Source organism: Palaemon carinicauda, chromosome 13, assembly GCF_036898095.1.
Source record: "Palaemon carinicauda isolate YSFRI2023 chromosome 13, ASM3689809v2, whole genome shotgun sequence".
Taxonomy (NCBI): Eukaryota; Metazoa; Arthropoda; class Malacostraca; order Decapoda; family Palaemonidae; genus Palaemon; species Palaemon carinicauda.
In genome coordinates this window covers 102,460,741-102,470,349 of record NC_090737.1, presented here as the reverse complement: position 1 = coordinate 102,470,349, position 9,609 = coordinate 102,460,741, and positions in this window count along the sequence as shown.

The window sequence follows — 9,609 nt, the reverse complement described above, 5'->3', positions numbered from 1 at the left end:
AGGTGTTAACCTTGGTGTTTTGCCTATTTTTCCGAAATATTTTTTTTCCTTGCAATGTTGCTAAATTGCAGTAAAATAGGGATTTATTGCAATTTCTTATGTTGTTTGTTCATTTGCAATGGATTTCGCACAATATGACCGCATTTTAAGAGAAAATTCGATTTAGGCCGAAAAAACGGCAAGGGGTTAACCTTGGTGTTTTGCCTATTTTTTCGAAATCTTTTTTTTCCTTACAATGCTGCTAGATTGCAGTAAAATATGGATTTATTGCAATTTCTTAAGTTCTTTGTTCTTTTGCAGTGGATTTTGCACGATATGACCGAATTTCAAGAGAAAAGTCGATTTGGGCCGAAAAAAACGGCAAGGGGTTAACCTTGGTCTTTTGCCTATTTTTTCGAAATATTTTTTTCCTTGCAATGTGCTAAATTGCAGTAAATTAGGGATTTATTGCATTTTTTTATGTTTTTTGTTCTTTTGCAATGGATTTTGCACTATATGACCGAATTTCAAGAGAAAAGTCGTTTTGGGCAGAAAAAACGGTAAGGGGTTAACCTTGGTGTTTTGCCTATTTTTTCGAAATATTTTTTTTCCTTGCAATATTGCTAAATTGCAGTAAAATAGGGATTTATTACGATTTCTTATGTTCTTTGTTCTTTTGCAATGGATTTTGCACAATATGACCGAATTTCAGGAGAAAAGTCAATTTAGGCCGAAAAAACGGCAAGGGGTTAACCTTGGTGTTTTGCCTATTTTTCCGAAATATTTTTTTTCCTTGCAATGTTGCTAAATTGCAGTAAAATAGGGATTTATGGCAATTTCTTATGTTCTTTGTTGTTTTGCAATGGATTTCGCACAATATGACCTAATTTCAAGAGAAAAGTCGATTTGGGCAGAAAAAACGGCAAGGGGTTAACCTTGGTGTTTTGCCTATTTTTTGAAATATTTTTTTTCCTCGCAATGTTGCTAAATTGCAGTAAAATAGGGATTTATTGCAATTTCTTATGTTCTTTGTTCTTTTGCAATGGATTTCGCACAATATGACCGAATTTCAAGAGAAAAGTCGATTTAGGCCAAAAAAACGGCAAGGGGTTAACCTTGGTGTTTTGCCTATTTTTTCGAAATCTTTTTTTCCTTTTTTTTTTTGCACTGTTGCTAGATTGCAGTAAAATAGGGATTTATGGCAATTTCTTATGTTCATTGTTCTTTTGCAATGGATTTCGCACAATATGACCTAATTTCAAGAGAAAAGTCGATTTGGGCAGAAAAAACGGCAAGGGGTTAACCTTGGTGTTTTGCCTATTTTTTGAAATATTTTTTTCCTCGCAATGTTGCTAAATTGCAGTAAATTAGGGATTTATTGCATTTTTTTATGTTTTTTGTTCTTTTGCAATGGATTTTGCACTATATGACCGAATTTCTAGAGAAAAGTCGTTTTGGGCAGAAAAAACGGTAAGGGGTTAACCTTGGTGTTTTGCCTATTTTTTCGAAATATTTTTTTCCTTGCAATATTGCTAAATTGCAGTAAAATAGGGATTTATTACGATTTCTTATGTTCTTTGTTCTTTTGCAATGGATTTTGCACAATATGACCGAATTTCAGGAGAAAAGTCAATTTAGGCCGAAAAAACGGCAAGGGGTTAACCTTGGTGTTTTGCCTATTTTTCCGAAATATTTTTTTTCCTTGCAATGTTGCTAAATTGCAGTAAAATAGGGATTTATGGCAATTTCTTATGTTCTTTGTTGTTTTGCAATGGATTTCGCACAATATGACCTAATTTCAAGAGAAAAGTCGATTTGGGCAGAAAAAACGGCAAGGGGTTAACCTTGGTGTTTTGCCTATTTTTTGAAATATTTTTTTTTCCTCGCAATGTTGCTAAATTGCAGTAAAATAGGGATTTATTGCAATTTCTTATGTTCTTTGTTCTTTTGCAATGGATTTCGCACAATATGACCGAATTTCAAGAGAAAAGTCGATTTAGGCCAAAAAAACGGCAAGGGGTTAACCTTGGTGTTTTGCCTATTTTTTCGAAATCTTTTTTTCCTTTTTTTTTTTTGCACTGTTGCTAGATTGCAGTAAAATAGGGATTTATGGCAATTTCTTATGTTCATTGTTCTTTTGCAATGGATTTCTCACAATATGACCTAATTTCAAGAGAAAAGTCGATTTGGGCAGAAAAAACGGCAAGGGGTTAACCTTGGTGTTTTGCCTATTTTTTGAAATATTTTTTTCCTCGCAATGTTGCTAAATTGCAGTAAAATAGGGATTTATTGCAATTTCTTATGTTCTTTGTTCTTTTGCAATGGATTTCGCATAATATGACCTAATTTCAAGAGAAAAGTCGATTTAGGCAGAAAAAACGGCAAGGGGTTAACCTTGGTGTTTTGCCTATTTTTTGAAATATTTTTTTCCTCGCAATAGTGCTAAATTGCAGTAAATTAGGGATTTATTGCAATTTCTTAGGTTCTTTGTTCTTTTGCAATGGATTTTGCACAATATGACCGAATTTCAAGAGAAAAGTTGATTTGGGCAGAAAAAACGGCAAGGGGTTAACCTTGGATTTTTGCCTATTATTTCGAAATATTTTTTTCCTTGCAATGTTGCTAAATTGCAGTAAAATAGGGATTTATTGCAATTTCTTATGTTTTTTGTTCTTTTGCAATGGATTCCGCACAATATGACCGAATTTCAAGAGAAAAGTCGATTTAGGCCGAAAAATGGCAAGGGGTTAACCTTGGTGTTTTGCCTATTTTTTTTAAATATTTTTTTTCCTTGCAATGTTGCTAAATTGTAGTAAAATAGGGATTTATTGCAATTTCTTACATTCTTTGTTATTTGCAATGGATTCCGCACAATATGACCGAATTTCAAGAGAAAAGTCAATTTAGGCTGAAAAAAACGGCAAGGGGTTAACCTTGGTGTTTTGCCTATTTTTTCGAAATATTTTTTTCCTTGCAATGTTGCTAATTTGCAGTAAAATAGGGATTTATTGCAATTTCTTATGTTCTTTGTTTTTTTTTGTAATGGATTTCGCACAATATGACCAAATTTCAAGAGAAAAGTCGATTTGGGCCGAAAAAACGGCAAGGGGTTAACCTTGGTCTTTTGCCTATTTTTTTCAAATATTTTTTTTCCTTGCAATGTTGCTAAATTGTAGTAAAACAGGGATTTATTGCAATTTCTTACATTCTTTGTTGTTTTGCAATGGATTTCGCACAATATGACCGAATTTCAAGAGAAAAGTCGATTTGGGCCGAAAAAATGGCAAGGGGTTAACATTGGTGTTTTGCCTATTTTTTCGAAATATTTTTTTCCTTGCAATGTTGCTAAATTGCAGTAAAATAGGGATTTATTGCAATTTCTTATGTTCTTTGTTTTTTTGCAATGGATTTCGCACATGACCGAATTTCAAGAGAAAAGTCGATTTGGGCATAAAAAACGGCAAGGGGTTAACCTTGGTCTTTTGCCTATTTTTTGAAATATTTTTTTCCTTGCAATGTTGCTAAATTGCAGTAAATTAGGGATTTATTGCATTTTTTTATGTTCTTTGTTCTTTTGCAATGGATTTCGCACTATATGACCGAATTTCAAGAGAAAAGTCGATTTGGGCAGAAAAAACGGCCAGTGGTTAACCTTGGTGTTTTGCCTATTTTTTCGAAATATTTTTTTCCTTGCAATATTGCTAAATTGCAGTAAATTAGGGATTTATTGCGATTTCTTATGTTCTTTGTTCTTTTGCAATGGATTTCGCACAATATGACAGATTTTCAGGAGAAAAGTCAATTTAGGACGTAAACACAGCAAGGGGTTAACCTTGGTGTTTTGCCTATTTTTCCGAAATATTTTTTTTCCTTGCAATGTTGCTAAATTGCAGTAAAATAGGGATTTATGGCAATTTCTTATGTTCTTTGTTCTTTTGCCATGAATTTCGCACAATATGACCGCATTTCAAGAGAAAAGTCGATTTGGGCAGAAAAAACGGCAAGGAGTTAACCTTGGTGCTTTGCCTATTTTTTGAAATATTTTTTTTCCTCGCAATGTTGCTAAATTGCAGTAAAATAGGGATTTATTGCAATTTCTTATGTTCTTTGTTCTTTTGCAATGGATTTCGCACAATATGACAGAATTTCAAGAGAAAAGTCGATTTAGGCCGAAAAAAGGGCAAGGGGTTAACCTGGGTGTTTTGCCTATTTTTTCGAAATATTTTTTTTCCTTGCAATGTTGCTAAATTGCAGTAAAATAGGGATTTATTGCAATTTCTTATGTTCTTTGTTCTTTTGCAATGAATTTCGCACAATAAGACCTAATTTCAAGAGAAATGTCGATTTATGCTGAAAAAACGCAAGGTGTTAACCTTGGTTTTTTGCCTATTTTTTCGAAATATTTTTTTTCTTGCAATGTTGCTGAATTGCAGTAAAATATGGATTTATTGCAATTTCTTGTTATTTGTTCTTTTGCAGTGGATTTCGCACAATATGACCGAATTTCAGGGAAAAGTCGATTTGGGCAGAAAAAACGGCAAGGGGTTAACCTTGATGTTTTGCCTATTTTTTTCAAAATATTTTTTTTCCTTGCAATGTTGCTAAATTGCAGTGAAATATGGATTTATTGCAATTTCATGTGTTCTTTGTTCTTTTGCAATAGATTTCGCACAATATGACCGAATTTCAAGAGAAAAGTCGATTTAGGCCGAAAAAAACGGCAAGGGGGTTAACCTTGGTGTTTTGCTTATTTTTTCGAAATATTTTTTTCCTTGCAATGTTGCTAAATTACAGTAAAATAGGAATTTATTGCAATTTCTTACGTTCTTTGTTCTTTTGCAATGGATTTCGCACAATAAGACCGAATTTCAAGAGAAAAGTCGATTTGGGCCGAAATAACGGCAAGGGGTTAACCTTGGTGTTTTGCCTATTTTTTCAAAATATTTATTTTCCTTGCAATATTGCTAAATTGCAGTAAAATAGGGATTTATTGCAATTTCTTATGTTCTTTGTTCTTTTGCAATGGATTTCGCACAATATGACCGAATTTCAAGAGAAAAATCGATTTCGGCAGAAAAAACGGCAAGGGGTTAATCTTGGTGTTTTGCCTATTTTTTCGAAATATTTTTTTTCCTTGCAATGTTGCTAGATTGCAGTAAAATAGGGATTTATTGCAATTTCTTAGGTTCTTTGTTCTTTTGCAATGGATTTCGCACAATATGACCGAATTTTAAGAGAAAAGTCGATTTAGGCCGAAAAAACGGCTAGGGGTTAACCTTGGTGTTTTGCCTATTTTTTCGAAATATTTTTTTCCTTGCAATGTTACTAAATTGCAGTAAAATAGGGATTTATTGCAATTTCTTATGTTCTTTGTTCTTTTGCAATGGATTTCGCACAATATGACCGAATTTCAAGAGAAAAGTCGATTTGGGCAGAAAAAACGGCAAGGGGTTAACCTTGGTGTTTTGCCTATTTTTTCGAAATCTTTTTTTCCTTGCAATGTTGCTAAATTGCAGTAAAATAGGGATTTATTGCAATTTCTTATGTTCTTTGTTCTTTTGCAATGGATTTCGCACAATATGACTAAATTTCAAGAGAAAAGTCGATTTAGGCCGAAAAATGGCATGTAAATTGGCTTTTTCGACGAACCTGACAATTAAATTGGCTTTTTCGACGAACCTGACAATTAAATTGGCTTTTTCGACGAACCTGACAATTAAATAGGCTTTTTCGCCGAACCTGACAATTAAATTGGCTTTTTCTACGAACCTGACAATTAAATTGGCTTTTTCGACGAACCTGACAATTAAATTGGCTTTTCCGACGAACCTGACAATTAAACTGGCTTTTCCGACGAACCTGACAATTAACTTGGCTTTTTTGATGAACCTGACAATTAACTTGGCTTTTTATGACGAACCTGACAACTAAATTGGCTTTTTCGACGAACCTGAAAATTAAACTGGCATTTTCGACGAACCTGACAACTAAACTGGCTTTTTCGACGAACCTGACAATTGAACTGGCTTTTTCGACGAACCTGACAATTAATCTGGCTTTTTAGACGAACCTGACAATTAAATTGGCTTTTTCAACGAACCTGACAATTAAACTGGCTTTTTCGACGAACCTGACAATTAAACTGGCTTTTTTGACGAACCTGACAATTAAATTGGCTTTTTCGACGAACCTGATAATTTAACTGGCTTTTTCGACGAACCTGACAATTAAATTGGCTTTTTCGACGAACCTGACAATTAAACCTGCTTTTTCGACGAACTTGACAATTAAACTGGCTTTTACGACGAACCTGACAAGTAAATTGGCTTTTTCAACGAACCTGATAACTAAATTGGCTTTTTCGACGAACCTGACAATTAAACTGGCTTTTTCGACGAACCTGACAATTGAATTGGCTTTTTCGACGAACCTGACAATTAAACTGGCTTTTTCGACGAACCTGACAATTAAATTGGCTTTTTCGATGAACCTGACAATTAAATTGGCTTTTTCGACGAACCTGACAACTAAATTGGCTTTTTCGACGAACCTGACAATTAAAGTGGCTTTTTCGACGATTCTGACAATTAAACTGGCTTTTTCGACGAAACTGACAATTAAACTGGCTTTTTTGACGAACCTGACAATTAAACTGGCTTTTTCAACGAATCTGACAATTAAATTGGCTTTTTCGTCGAACCTGACAATTAACCTGGCTTTTTCGACGAACCTGACAATTAACCTGGCTTTTTCGACGAACCTGACAATTAAATTGGCTTTTTTAACGAACCTGACAACTAAATTGGCTTTTTCGACGAACCTGACAACTAAATTGGCTTTTTTGACGAACCTAACAAGTAAATTGGCTTTTTCGACGAACCTGACAATTAAATTGGCTTTTTCGACGAACCTGACAATTAAATTGGCTTTTTCGACGAAACTGACAACTAAATTAGCTTTTTCGACGAAACTGACAACTAAATTGGCTTTTTCGACGAACCTGACAACTAAATTGGCTTTTTCAACGAACCTGACAACTAAATTGGCTCTTTCGACGAACCTGACAAGTAAATTGGCTTTTTCGACGAACCTGACAACTAAACTGGCTTTTTCGACGAACCTGACAAGTAAATTGGCTTTTTCGACGAACCTGACAAGTAAATTGGCTTTTTCGACGAACTTGACAAGTAAATTTGCTTTTTCGACGAACCTGACAATTAAATTGGCTTTTTCGACGAACCTGACAATTAAATTGGCTTTTTCGACGAACCTGACAATTAAATTGGCTTTTTCGACAATCCTGACAATTAAACTGGCTTTTTCGACAAAACTGACAATAAACTGGATTTTTCGACGAACCTGACAATTAAACTGGCTTTTTCAACGAACCTGACAATTAAATTGGCTTTTTCGTCGAACCTGACAATTAACTTGGCATTTTCGACGAACTTGACAATTAACCTGGCTTTATCGACGAACCTGACAATTAAATTGGCTTTTTCGACGAACAAGACAACTAAATTGGCTTTTTCGACGAACCTGACAATTTAATTGGCTTTTTCGACAAACCTGAAAACTAAACTGGCTTTTTCGACGAACCTGACAACTAAATTGGCTTTTTCAACGAACCTGACAATTTAATTGGCTTTTTCGACGAACCTGAAAACTAAACTAGCTTTTTCGACGAACCTGACAAGTAAATTGGCTTTGTCGACGAACCTGACAAGTAAATTGGCTTTTTCGACTAACCTGACAAGTAAATTGGCTTTTTCGACGAACCTGACGATTAAATTGGCTTTTTCGACGAACCTGACAATTAAATTGGCTTTTTCGACGAACCTGACAATCAAATTGGCTTTTTCGACGAACCTGACAAGTAAATTGGCTTTTTCGACGAACCTGACAATTAAATTGGCTTTTTCGACAAACCTGACAATTAAATTGGCTTTTTCGACGAACCTGACAATTAAACTGGCTTTTTCGACGAACCTGACAATTAACTTGGCTTTTTTGACGAACCTGACAATTAACTAGGCTTTTTTGACCTACCTGACAACAAAACTGGCTTTTTCGACGAACCTGACAACTAAACTGGCTTTTTCGACGAACCTGACAATTAAACTGGCTTTTTCAACGAACCTGACAATTAAACTGGCTTTTTCGACGAACCTGACAATTAAACTGGCTTTTTCGATGAACCTGACAATTAAATTGGCTTTTTCGACGAACCTGACAATTAAACTGGCTTTTTCGACGAACCTGACAATTAAACTGGCTTTTTCGACGAACCTGACAATTAAATTGGCTTTTTCGACAACCTGACAATTAAACTGGCTTTTTCGACGAACCTGACAATTAAATTGGCTTTTTCGACGAACCTGACAATTAAACTGGCTTTTTCGACGAACCTGACAATTGAACTGGCTTTTTCGACGAACCTGACAATTAAATTGGCTTGTACGACGAACCTGACAACTAAATTGGCTTTTTCGACGAACCTGACAATTAAACTGGCTTTTTGACGAACCTGATAACTAAATTGGCTTTTTCGACGAACCTGACAATTAAACTGGCTTTTTCGACACACCTGACAATTAAATTGGCTTTTTCGAGGAACCTGACAATTAAACTGGCTTTTTCGACAAACCTGACAATTAAATTTGCTTTTTCGATGAACCTGACAAATAAAGTGGCTTTTTCGACGAACCTGACAATTAAATTGGCTTTTTCGACGAACCTGACAATTAAATTGGCTTTTTCGTCGAACCTGACAATTAAACTGGCTTTTTCAACGAACCTGACAATTAAATTGGCTTTTTCGTCGAACCTGACAATTAACCTGGCTTTTTCGACGAACCTGACAATTACCCTGGCTTTTTCGACGAACCTGATAATTAAATTGGCTTTTTCGACGAACCTGACAACTAAATTGGCTTTTTCGACGAACCTGACGACTAAATTGGCTTTTTCGATGAACCTGACAATGAAATTGGCTTTTTCGACGAAACTGACAACTTAATTGGCTTTTTCGACGAAACTGACAACTAAATTGGCTTTTTCGACGAACCTGACAACTAGATTGGCTTTTTCGACGCAACTGAAAACTTAACTGGCTTTTTCGACGAACCTGACAATTAAACTGGCCTTTTCGACGAACCTGATAACTAAATTTGCTTTTTCGACAAACCTGACAACTAAATTGGCTTTTTCGACAAACCTGACAATTAAATTGGCCTTTTCGACGAACCTGACCACTAAATTGGCTTTTTCGACGAAACTGACAACTAAATTGGCTTTTTCGACGAACCTGACAAGTAAATTGGCTTTTTCGACGAACCTGACAACTAAATTGGCTTTTTCGACGAACCTGACAATTAAATTGGCTTTTTCGACGAACCTGACAACTAAACTGGCTTTTTCGACGATCCTGACAATTAAACTGGCTTTTTCGACGAAACTGACAATTAAACTGGCTTTTTCGATGAACCTGAAAATTAAACTGGCTTTTTCGGCGAACCTGACAATTAAATTGGCTTTTTCGTTGGACCTGACAATTAACTTGGCTTTTTCGACGAACCTGACAATTAACCTGGCTTTTTCGACGAACCTGAAAATTAAATTGGCTTTTCG